The sequence below is a fragment of the Agelaius tricolor genome, unplaced genomic scaffold (assembly GCF_023055355.1).
Source record: "Agelaius tricolor isolate 1412-34295 unplaced genomic scaffold, bAgeTri1.0.p SCAF_1, whole genome shotgun sequence".
Classification (NCBI taxonomy): Eukaryota; Metazoa; Chordata; class Aves; order Passeriformes; family Icteridae; genus Agelaius; species Agelaius tricolor.
In genome coordinates, this window is record NW_027269261.1 from 60,344,063 (window position 1) to 60,357,031 (window position 12,969).

The 12,969-nt window shown below is 38.2% G+C and overlaps 1 long non-coding RNA gene across 1 annotated transcript; it reads right to left on the reverse strand.

Moving 5' to 3' along the window:
* Positions 1–175: 175 nt before the first annotated feature.
* On the reverse strand, positions 176–11,553 carry LOC139594414 (uncharacterized). Its single transcript, XR_011680634.1, has 3 exons — positions 11,381–11,553; positions 4,015–4,492; positions 176–3,153 (listed from the first exon to the last, which is right to left on the reverse strand). It is a non-coding gene; the product is annotated as an uncharacterized lncRNA (long non-coding RNA).
* Positions 11,554–12,969: the final 1,416 nt, after the last annotated feature.

The following is a 12,969-nucleotide window of genomic DNA, read 5'->3' on the forward strand; positions in this document are numbered from 1 at the left end:
AATGGCAGTGATTCACTGAAGCACTTGGAAAGATGTTTAAGATCATGTAACAGGCTTAGGATTTCTCTACCTGGCAAAAGAAAGAGGGATTTAAACTACCATAAATTCTCCCTGAAATATTTTTTTGCATTCATTTTCTTTTCCAATTTTAGCTGGCCTTCTGTTCTCGACCACATTCTTTTTCTCTTTCTTTCTTTCTTTCTTTCTTTCTTTCTTTCTTTCTTTCTTTCTTTCTTTTCCTTCCTTCCTTCCTTCCTTCCTGCCTGCCTTCCTGCCTGCCTGCCTGCCTGCCTGCCTTCCTGCTTTCCTTTCCTCTCTCTCTCTCTCTCTGTATTTCTTTTTTTTCCTTCCCTTTTTCATGCTCTATTTTTGTCCACCCTCAAAAGTGTATATGTGGGCAGCCCAGGAGTAACTGTTACAGCTCAGATATAAAATTCATGTGCTTCTTCATAATATTTCTCAGATCTTTATTTTTTCTTGTTGCAAATGAAAGGTTTGTGTTTCAATTTTAGAAGAATGGGCTGAGTTACAAGAAACATATTGATTATACCAAAGTGTATGGTCTTGCATTATAATCTGTTGATACTGATTATTGCTGTGAGCCTGAGGTTTGGCCAACACAACTGTACAGAAAGTTTGGATCCTGAAGTTTCCATAGGACATACCTAAACCCATTCCCCTCCTACGAATTCATATTAATTTGCCAATGACTGATTTAACACACCAGGAGAATTACTGGTGTATAGAAATACGGTATTAGATGAGAAGAAACAAGAAGAGAGACTCTAAAGTGTTAAAGGTGAAGGTCAGGGAAAGAAAGTTGCAAGGTTCAGAATAACAAACAAACACAGTGGTTTTATTTTGGGAATATGGGAAAATGGCTCTTTGGGAAGGAAGGAGTCTGAAGGGTAGAAGACAATGGAGTTGAACTGAAATTGAATTTAAGTGCTCCAGGGAAGTAGCAGAAGAGCCTCACTGAGCAGCTGCCACAGAATCGGTAGAAACTGAATTCCTGCAACTCTTCATGGGGAAGCTGGACTTTCAAGGAGGAAAACTTATCCTTTACCAGTCATTTCTTCCTCTGTCCTCCTCACTCCCAGGAACAGCTCTGGATATCAAGTATGGTAGGATATTGAAGTACACAGAGGCCCAGGGATGAGTTGTCAGTGAAGTCTATCTAGCATTCATTAACTTCCAGTAACTTTGTTAGTTCTGTCTTCAGCAGAACCTCTGAAAAGAGTACTATATTTGGCAGGGCCTAAACAAAACCCTGGCTTATTCTGGTGCAAATTAGCACAAGTCAAATTTTACTGATTTAGGTGAGACATGAGACTCTGCCTAGGACTTATTTTTGTCAAGTGAAAACCCAAACCTAAATGTTCTTAAGGACCTAGCAGTGGGGGAAAGAAAGGGGGATTAGTTGTTTTCTTGGCTGGTTAGGTTTTTATAAAAATCAGGTGGAAAGAACCAAAACAAAGTATGCAGCTCAGTTCATTTGAGGTGGGATGAGAGCAACAGACAAGACTGATGCCTCACAACAGCATACCAGCTTGGAGAGTACTCAGTACATAGCATTCTTCAAATATTGAAACAGAACAGTGTTTAGAACCTGAGTTTGCTCAAAAACACTGGAATGAGAAAAATACTAAAAGAAAATAGTTGGCTACCACTTACATGGCTTCTGTTTCCTTGGAGTTGGCAGAAAATATGTTGCTAGAAGCAGTAATTAGTGAAATTATAGAAAGGGACAAACTGAGGTCTAGGTTAGTTAGACATACCTATTGCCTGCCAGCTGTAAGGAAAAATGAAAAGGTGTACTTTTCTGGTTTGCTGGTTTTTTGTGTTGGTTTTTTGTTTTGGTTTGGTTTTTTTTGGTTTTTCCTTTTGCAAAAAGTACCCTGTGGCTTCACTGAGGAACTAGAAAACCCCCTCATATTGGCACATCCATGGCATATGGTGCTCCATGTTTTTTCCCATGTGTCTTACTTAGACTTTTGACCATGTAATCAAATCTTGTAAACCTAAAAAAAGAAAGGAAACAAAACCCAAGATCTATGGGCAAAATGTAGTACCAAATAATATTTGAGGCTGATGTGGTAGAAGAAGAAAATGGATCAACAATTTGTGAATTATAGCTTTGACACTAATGGGGGAAAATGCTGTAACACACTTCACACCCTAAAATATTTGCTGTTTTCCTGTCTTTGCATGGGTCCAAGTTCTTCAGCTCCTGTATGCACCTACTCATTATAGTTCAACAGCATCAAATGCCAGTGTAGAATGACATTGACCAGTTCCCTTTTAAGTCACTTTACAGGGAAATGAGACTATTTGCACATTAACTGGAGGCTAATCATTGAACTTCCTTAGTGAAAGAGAAAACTTGGGTCACATTTTCCTTTTTTGACTTTTTTTCTTTTTCTTTTTTTGGGGGGCAGGGGGATGGGAGGGAGATTGAAAACATTTGATTTGGCCTGAAGTAAAAGTGCATACTTCACACATATTTCTAACCAACCCCCAAAAACAGTCTCTGGCTTTGAACGTGTTGAACAGGAAGCCATTTAGTGTTGGAATGCTTGCTTTGCTGGTCCAAGAAACACACGTACTTATTACTCCTGGGCTATCTAAAAAGTTTGAGGGTGAAAAAGTCCAATTTATATGTAGAAACTTGTTTCCTGTTTTGTTTTTTCCCCTTGTGTGCCAAGTCTGTTTTTTAAACTCTGTGATAGGAAACACATTTCCCTTTTTCTCCCTCTCGTCCCACTTTATTTACCCAGCTGTATAATTCACTTCAATTTATAGCTCATACTCTTCCCTGGACCAAAGTCCAAAGACACAGTCAGAGAGAGGAAAAGATGGATGTTGTGTTTTCATGGTTACTGAGGAAAGGGAAGAATCTGGGTGGATGTGAAGCTGCCTTTATATCAATATCAAGGGAGTGGTGGTGGGAGACTTCTCTTTCAGGATGTGCCACAGCATATGTTGAAGAAAGGTGAGGAAAAGGGCACAAGGAAAGCTGTGCCAATGTAGAATGTCCCATGATTATTGAACCAAGCTATGCATATTTTAAGTCTACTTACTTTCTCTGAATGAGATACCCATCTCAGCAACTTTACTCACTTTGGAAGTACTTACAGGTAGAAGCATGAGCAGCTAAAAATAAAATTAAATAAAACAATATAACAATAATTAATAGTAGTAGTAGTGAAAAAAACAAACAACCCATTCGCAGATCTTGAAGTACACAGAAGTGTTTATGCATGAACTCTGCAAAGGAATTAGTTGCTCAAAAAGGAAGAAAAGCCTTTCTGAACAAAAGCTGTAAGATCTTATAATAAAATTTTGCATATTAAACTAAGATTTCTACAATTAAAACAAAACTGGGGAGTGGTTGTAGAATTGTTTTTTATTATCATTAATTTAGGGTCATTATTGCAACCAGACTTTTAGTAAATGGAGGGGCTTTGTGGAGGTAAAATGATGGCTAACAATATCCATTGTACTCAAAATTATAAATGTCTATCACAGCTAAAGAGAACTGCCAAACACAATACTTTATTTACTTTAGGAATTAAATTTATAAGACTATAACAGCCTATGGAACAGTTTCAGTCTTTTTTTTTTCCTGTCTCAGCATTTCAATATTATCCATTACAACAACAACAAAAAAAACTTTCCAAGCTAGTAAGCAGAGCAATTGCACCAAGAAGAAATCTGACATGATTCTCCTTGTGTACTCTCCTGGGAGTGAAGGCATGCAAAAAAACTATTTTTCTCTTTTGCACTGCCCTTCTTATACAGGTCAAATGCTGTATGTAAATAGCCTCCAAATAAGTTTAGAGCAAATGCACATGATTTCTTCTGTAACTGCAACAGATCCTTTAGTTCCTTATACCTCTATTGCTAAGAAAGAAGTCAATAAAATAGTGAGTACACCCACTAATCCTGCCCAAACCAATCCCCTTTCCTTCCAGACTATGTGACTGAGGCAGACAGGTTGCCAAGCACCATTACCTGCAAACACCACATCGCCTCCACATGGGTTGCTAGAAGACCACGCATGGGACTGAAGAGATTTCACATTTCTGCCAATATTCCTGGCCAGACTGCCTGCCACACTCCAGCTGATGCTGAAGCAGGATTGTCAAATTTCTCTGGGAAGCAGAAATTCTTGAAAAAGACCATCGCATTTGTAGCACATTCTTCATTTTCACATAGGTTGCTTCCTATAATTGGTGGCATATCCAAGATGGTGGCATATGTGCTGGACGCACATAAAGTTCAAGATCTTTCATCTCCTGGTACATGTCTTTTCCTGAATAGAAGGTTCAACAACAGAAAGAATAATTGTTCTTCATTTCTGCCACAGTCCTTCCTACAGTGTCTCTGAAGCAAAGCCTCATGCTGGCTTGAGGAACTGTTCTGCCTCTTCTCTCTCCAAGGATCTGGGATATGGGAAGGAAGGAGGGCTGAGCCTTCAGTGCACATCACCCTGCTCAAGGAGAAAAGATGCTGCATTTAACACTCAAGTGTTCAGATGCCAAATGTTCTACAAGGGACTCACCCAACCGCTGGACAGCAAAATAAAGAAAGCCTTCCTTGGTCTGTCAGAATACTTGCAAAACAAAGTTAAATTATGACTTTTTCTGACTAAATAATATAAAAATGAGGCACTTAGTGCACCATTTCAAAGGCTGGCTGCTAACCACCAGCAATAAATATATTTCAATGGTAAGTGAATGCAGGAATTATGGTAGAGCACATCTCTATTTGGGGCCTGGTTGAGGCATATTACAATGAAGAATTGGCAGAAGTACAATGAGCTTCTTTGCAACTGGTGTGCTTTTCATTCATCATCCCTTTGATTGTCTGAATAGATTGTAAATATTTTTTCTCTTAAGATCTTACTAATTCATCTGAGGATCCTTTAAAATTCCTCTCTTCCTTCCCTGGCTAAGGAACTCTCAATTTTATCTCCGTGGCAATAGCTACAGCCATATTACTAGACTTCCCCTCAGGGAGCAATCCTACACCAGGTGGCACAGGGTGACTCACATCCATACTACTCAGGGTTATGCTCACCTACTGTCTCCCCTGGAGTCCACAGGAAGCCCCCACAGCCTAAGACATAATTATTTTATTTTGTGACCTTTCAGAACATTTCAGCCTGCTGCAGTGGTGTCTTTATAGCTTGATGTGTAAGTAATGCGCACCATGGAGCATGTTATGAGTTAGTGAGGGGGTAGTCAAAAGAATGACCTTGCTAGAATTACACAGAAAAACTGCATAGAGCTAAACAAGCTGAACTAGTGTTTTCTGAAAATAAATTATCCCCAAAATAATTAGTGGATTTCATCCTAGGGAAAACTTGATTTCTTCCAAAGGGCAGCTCAAACCTCTGGTTTCCATGGGAGAAAATGAACAGAGGTCAGAGTATGAAAGCAGGGTTAGCACCTGAACTACAGTGTAGACTTATCCATAGCCTCTGACATTTCTAACTAACAGCTAGCTTCTCAACTCCTCTTCCTAATTAGCTATAGGTGGTCCTGTAAATGACAACTGAGCACATCCCTGTCTGCTGAAGAGCTCTGCATGATTTCTGAAAGTTTCCAAAAGGTTGACTGGTTCAGAATATTCTCCTTACCAACACAAAAATGAAAACTTTTCATTTTTCCATAGATTTAAAAAAAGAGCTGATCAGAATTTGGTGTGACAATGAGCTCCTGCCTTTAGTTTTTGTTTGATCCCAGTAGGTTATTCCAATCTTGGTCATTAGTCTGCAAGCAAGTCTAGGTACCTGCTCTGGTGAGAGGGAGTTGGAAGTCCAGGAACAATGTTCTGACAGGTCTTCAGCTACCTCTGCCACTCTTGGCCTGATGGTTTCAAAACTCCTAGTGCCTGACTATTCTCAGCAAAGTTGGTACTAACTGTCCCATTGATTTCCACATTGTCTTGATCTGTGTCAAAGTACACACTTCATCAGGAAGTTACTGGTGGGTTGTGAAAAAAATTATTTAGAGAAACAGTGCCCAAAACCAGGTTTCTGGAGATTCCTTAAATCAGCCTTGTGAAAGACGTATTAAAACTTAAGTTTTCCCTGGCTGCACTGAAAGTGGGAAAAGGCAGTCACACAGGGCTTTTGGAAATCAGCTCAGGTGTAAAGCCTAAACACATACTCAGGAGTAGGCATTTGTTGATAAAGCCTAGAGAAGCAAAATTTTTAGTTAAGTGTCATGAGTTTTCCATGCCGATATTAGAAAACTTACTGATAAGGATGTAAAAAAACTGGTAAACACTCTGCAAACTTCCTAGGCCAAATACTTCAAGCTAAGTCTCATCATCTTCTCTATTCTGTTGGTACTAGCCTTAGAAATGGTGCCTTTATACCCATTTTTATGAAAGTCTGCAAATGTATCAATGCATAAACACACGCTGTCTGATCTGTGATTCTTGACACACAGCCTGCCGCTTCCAGAATCTACATCTCTTATCTAACCCCCTGAGTAGTAGTGGTCCACTGAAAAACAAAATACACCTTTCCAAAGCCTTTCCAGTAGGCCTTCCTTCAAGCAGAATATATAATACCAGCAGGAAAAAAAAGAAGAATGTTCTCATTCTGCATAGCTCTCAGTGACTGGAAGTGTTCTTCAGCCTTATATATACTATATAAAGAAAGATACAGTTTATATTTCCTTTTTCAAGTTAGGCAGAAATGGAATGCCTGAGTTCTACTGGTATTTAATGAAAATCATGTGGAATTTTTTAATGCGTTTTATTATTTCCTGCCAACATTGTGGGAAGTGTAAGAAATATAAGCATTCCAGGTCATTCACTTCAGCTTTCTCAAATCCCACATCAAACCTTATTGATTCTACTAAAATTATCTTCACTTTTCAAATCTTGCTTTATCTCTATATTTGGTGACTCCCTCACCAGTGTATTAAAAAAAAAAAAAGTAATTATACTATTACCATAAATACATTAGGATGTATACAAGGAAAATAGACTTTTGTTAATCCTGTGTCTCTGGAGAGAAGCCTAATGAAACTTTTTGCATTACCCCTTTATCGGTTGTAATTTACTTTGAAGATTAGAAATGGAAACATTTACATTTTATAGGAAGTAGATTCTGGGGAAAAGAAAGTGTCTTTTGCATTGAATCCAAAGAACTTAGAAGCATCTCCATTAGTGTTGGGTGAACTGTCAAAAATAATCTTGAGGAAAATTAAGAATCAAAATATGTAATTCCCTCAGCATCCTCAAACACTTCAGGCTGATATTTTTCAACTTCAATTTAACAAGAGTCACCTTTCTACTATATATGATAATGAGGTCACATTTTTTAGTGAAGATTTTATGTTTTGGGTGAGTGAGCAAGAATACATAGATATTCATGTGGACAATTTCTTACATGTAGTTTTACACTATGTTTCTGTCTGAAAGGCTGTATTTTATGAATAATTTTATCTCTAGAAAATGTTATCTGAGTGGTTTTGTGCCTTTCTTGGACCTAACTCAGTCTCTTAAGAAACTCTAGTTGTGAACCCAAGAAACCAGTCCCTTTCTGTAAAACCTTTGACTGTTTCCTGTTTGTAGTATTTTGGGAAATGGAACTCGATAAACATTTTCATTTTCTCTGTGTTTTGCATGCATATATGAGTATATCAAGGACTTCATTGTTTATTAAGGGAAAAAAATCAACCAATCCATGTATTAATTATCTTGTTTGTTCCTACTCCTTTTTGACTTGTGATCCTGGTGGGACTTGGGTTTCTTTACTGTTTTATTTATAAATTATGTAAACATTACAATTTTCATTGTATTTGCACCAACTCTGCAGAAGCCCTGTAAGTCCCAAAATAAATAGTTTTCTTTGTGTTGTCAAAGCACCATTTAAAGCTAGGTTGGAATTTAAAAGTAGCTCACATTTACTGTCTCTCAGTGACTTCCCATCACTTTTCCTCAGTTTAAAAGCAAAAGGTGGTTTTAGCTGTCAGGTCATTGAGTTCTTTCTTGGTTTGAAAATAAGGAGCCCTTCCTGGCTCATGTATCATCACCTCTAAACCAGTCCTAGTTGCAGTAAAATATTAATGTAGAGAAGTGGGGAGATCTTTAGAAGCCCAAATAGCAGGAAAGCACCACAAGGTGACAATCATTTATAACAATGAGGTAAGTTATTTGTGGTTGGGAAGGCAATAGTGAGCAGGGATAAGATACTAGCTTCTACTTATCAACCATACTCATAGCCCATAGGATTGAAAGAAAAACAATATTTAATGATATTTTTATCTATAAATGCATTAAATATTTTTAAGACAGAAGGAAAAAAAAAGCATGGCTTAGATGAGCATTTTCACAGAAACACTTCAGTAGACAGAACTCAGTGTATCCATAAATACATTGGTCAGAGAGAAGGGCTCCTCTCATTCCCCATGAGTATCTACCACTATAAAATTCATTATCCTTGATAATACAGTTGACCATTATTTTCCATTTGCTAATACATATTCCATTAGACATCATTATATGTGTCTTTGTTCATCTAAGAGGTCTGCCTTTCAATATCTTGAAATTTCCTGACCAATGCTGAGGTGAAGAAGGGAAAAGTAGTTGAAGCAAAATTAAAGGTCTTTGTTTATTCTTAGAGTCACTACTGCCTAAAGCTTGCCTCACTTCCTAAAATGTTGGTCTTTTTTTACAAATGTTGGTCTTTTTTTACAAATGTTGGTCTTTTTCTACAAGTGTTTTGGACTTCCTCTCTTCCAGATATGGGTTAGACAGGGAAATAAATGCCAATATTACAAAATAAAAACTAAAACTGTGGTAGTGGCAACTGGGACCAGAAATATTGGAAACTTGTCCTAGAATTCTTATATTCAAATAGCTTCCTCTCCAATCTTGAATATCAAGACATTTGACTTATTTAGATAAGGTCTGCATAAGAGGCTAGGCTCTCCTGCATGTGAAACTAAACTGAAAGTGAACTGGAAGTTCCCACCTTTGGGACAAAAATATTTGGGCACTAGTTCAATTTAAATATTATAGGAAGAGTATTCTAAAAGCTCCAGTAGCCATCTGCTGTACAAAACACTGATTATTTGAAATCTCATTGTCGGTCAACTTTGTGTTAAATGGTGGAATAAAACCTGAATATGAAAAAGAATCTCATTAACTAGGTCCCTGTACCTACTCTGGGAGCAACTACTGAAATATTAGTAGTAAATTAGGGGTAAAAGATCTGCTCAGAGCATAAGGGGGATAGAATGAAGCTTAGCTAGGAGTCTTCCTCGTGAGCTTGCTGAATTTTGGATCAGCCTCTAAGATGTCAGGTTATGTCATGTTATTCCTTTGGAAAAGGAATGCTATATAAATGCATGTGTACACTATGCCTTGTGATCTGCTAAAGCACAAATCAAAAATATGAGACAAATCTGATGGTAATTAGGTCATATGAAACAAATCTATTTTGTAGCTACAGTTAAGAGCTGTTAAGCAAATGGTGGTTACATATTTTCATCTTTGTCCCAGGGAAATGCAAGTATTTTATAGTGTTGGAAAACAACCTTTATAAACCATATTGTCAAAGTATGAGCAATCAATTTTTACTTTATTTTTCCCAAGATTCTGTCTTTTCACAGTAACATAATGGTTCTTTGGGCAGGGGGGGAGGGGGATGGAAAGGGGTTTAGATTGTTCAGCTAATAATGATAGTTTAGATATAAAATAATGCTTCATAATTATAGACAGAGAATGCAGTTCCTATGTTAACTTACTTTGTGAAGTCAACAAAACTATCAACATTAAGTTCAAGGAAATAAACTGAAGCCAGAACTTTGAAAAACTGGGTTTTGTAAATTAATCTCTCTTATTATTTGCTAGTTCATGATAAATCTAATGCACATCCCTATTACTACTGTTGTTTCAAATACCAGCTTTCAAGATCTTATATTCTGTTAGTTAAAACTGTGTCAAATTGAAGTTTTGCATATGGCATATCTTCCTCAAGATGAATGTTTCTGAAATGTTTCGGCCAAATCTATAGGGATATTCCTGGGAATGTGTAAGAAAACAGAGATTCAGTGCTTTGTTTTCCTGACCAAACTCATTTCACAACTTGGTCATGCTCTAGCTGGAAGTAGCTATGACTGCCCAGCTCAGTGCTGTGGGCATGTGCTAACCATACTAAGCTCTAGCTTAAAATATTGCTTCCTCAGAAGACAGGCACAGATTGCTCAGACAGCAACATGTCTCCATCCTACCTTAGATGACATTTAATTCCTTTTTTTGCATCTGAGATGTGAATAAAGATGTGCAATAAACAAATATCAAATTGTTTCTTCTTTAGTGAGCACCAGTCAATCTATGCCTCAAATGGAACAGGACCTCTGTTGCATGACAGCATGTGAATGTGGGCTGCATCAAAATGTGAACATGACAAGGTGCTGAACTTAAAAAGAGTGTCTGGATACTTAGTGTCATGGCCTCAACTTTGCAACTTTTGCATAATAACAAATTGTCACATTGTTGGTGTTTCTGGGGTGGTTGATGTCACAATTCACTTCCTTGTTTAATCTTTTCTGTGCTATTTTGCTTTAAATAATAGGAAAGTCTACAGTTATACCATAATTACTTGATAGAACATGAAATGAAAGTAAACAAACTGAATTGTCAGCGTTGTGTGTCCTTTCTTTGAATGCAGTGAGGGCAGCAACCTTTCTGTCAGACTGAGTAGAAAGTAGGCAAATCATCTTTCCCTTGCACTGCTGTAAATTATCTCAACAACTTGAAGCTTATTCACAGAGATTGGCTGAAATGTGAGGCATGTGTTGAACACCTGAAGATACAGCTAGGTCTGATTATCAACCTGCCTCTGTTCTGAGTAAAAGCATATTAATATCAGCATCAAGTCTGTTGAACAAACTGCAAAAGGGTTCTAGGACACATCTCTCCTTTCATGAACAGTTCTAAGACCTTTGTTACGACCCTAGGAACTGCAGGAACTGCATCAGGTATAAAAAGACATATTACACCCATCAGGTCCTGTATTATCCTGTTACAGTCCATGAATTGCCGCTTTACAATTGTCAAGCAATTCCGATAACTTGAGTCATTTAGAAAGAAAAATATTCCAGAAAATGCTTACTTTCTTTTCCCTACATGCAGCAAACTGTACCCATGTTAGAGTCATATGAATATCCTGCAAAAACAAGTTGTCTTCAGCATGCAGCAAGTCTCTGACACACCAACATAAGCAGAAAGGTGATCTGGCATTTCACTTTTTGTTAGACTTCAGTTTTAAAAAGAAGCCCTTTACTCTTCTCCCAATTAATTATTTCTTCTTCCAATTAATGTCTCTCACTAGGAAAATGTGATGACTCACCTACATCTTCCCTTTTGCTACAGTAAGATAAAAGAGGTTGGCAAGCAGCTGCAGAGCAAGATGAAGTCGAGGAGAAGCCCATTCTCCCATCCTATCACAGGCAGCATCTAGCAACTGCTGTCTCTGCAGACCTTTTCTTCAGGTGATTCAATCTCTCAAATTGACTGTGATCCTGGAAAAAGGGCTCATGCCAAATAACCATCTGGATAATGCTGCAAATTCCAAGCTAATCAGAGAAATTGCCTATTCACTTGAACAACAGTCACAGGCCTGGGAGGCGCCAGTCTCCAACTGCAGTCATGCCTTGGCTCATTAGTCCTATGTGCCCCCGAAACCAAACTGTCAAAGGGGTGTTGAGTGCACAAAGACTGGGCAGCAGCTGAATTAAATTCCTGTGCAGAACCAAAAATAGAACACTTTGAGCCCCTTCTCTGTTGTGAAGAAAAAAATTCCTTGACAAAAAAAAATGCTTTTCTTGGTATTATTTAGTGTGTTTTTCTGTCTAAAAAGCTAAAGATTTTTGGCCTCAAGGGGTGCTAGCCTGTTACCTTAGAGACTGTTTCTTTTAGAGGCAGTGGAGTGGCAGAGGGCATGCCTTTGTTGCTTACCTTGGCAACCATGAATTGCTAAATGCTGTTCCCATGAATGCAAGCCTTTCACTGCCATTAGTGCCTGCCCACAGGTATAAACATTCCTTCATGAAAAGGTCCAGGGGAATGTACACTACCTCGATAAAAATCAAGACGACAAACAAAAGCATATTATATAACACAGCAGTTATATAAAATTAGATTTTAAAATAAGATGTGTCTTTAATGACATTGATCCTGGATGCGGTCAAATTTCCTGTTCCATTTATATTCCCTACAGTCATACCAAGCGGTGGCAGTGGGGAAGGGAGGAAAGTGAGAAAGCTTGTCAGGATATTCTTGTTTCTGTAATTGCAAAATGGAAGACCACTCTGTCTGTACTCAGAATAAACCTGCTGGAGAGTTTCAGAGGAATAGGACAACTCTGGCAGTTTCCCTCCCTGGCAGTAGGGCAGGTAGAGGCAGGAGGAAAGTAGAGGCTGCCAGGGCTGGGCAATGGCACTAGATCCCTTCTGCTACCAGGAATTCTTTATGGTCTAGCTGGGCAAACACTACAGGCAGCATTCTCAACATGTTTACCTGTATAAAGGCCTTGTGCTGCAAAAACAAGAGATTTGTTGTATTCTTCCTGTAAATGAGCCTGTTGAGTGTGGAGGAATTAAGTTCTAAACTTAATTCTCCCCTCCCTCCCTGCTCAACGGTCTCCATTTTGTAAACTGATTTTTTAAAAATACAACAAGATTTTCATTCGATTATCAAGTCAATTCACTTTCTTAGATCTGATAGTCAGTACGTCTGAGAAAATCTTGGCCCATCTGGATTTTTAGATTGTAATGTGGCATATTTAGGAGAACAATCTCTTGGGAAAAGCGATCCACTACAAGATATGTCTCTACATGTCTGTCAAAGGGGATCAGAAAGAAACTCGTGGCTCATGTGGACTGAAAAGCTCAGACAACAGCAAGGGGACTATGGTCTTGAACTGCCATACAAGAGCAA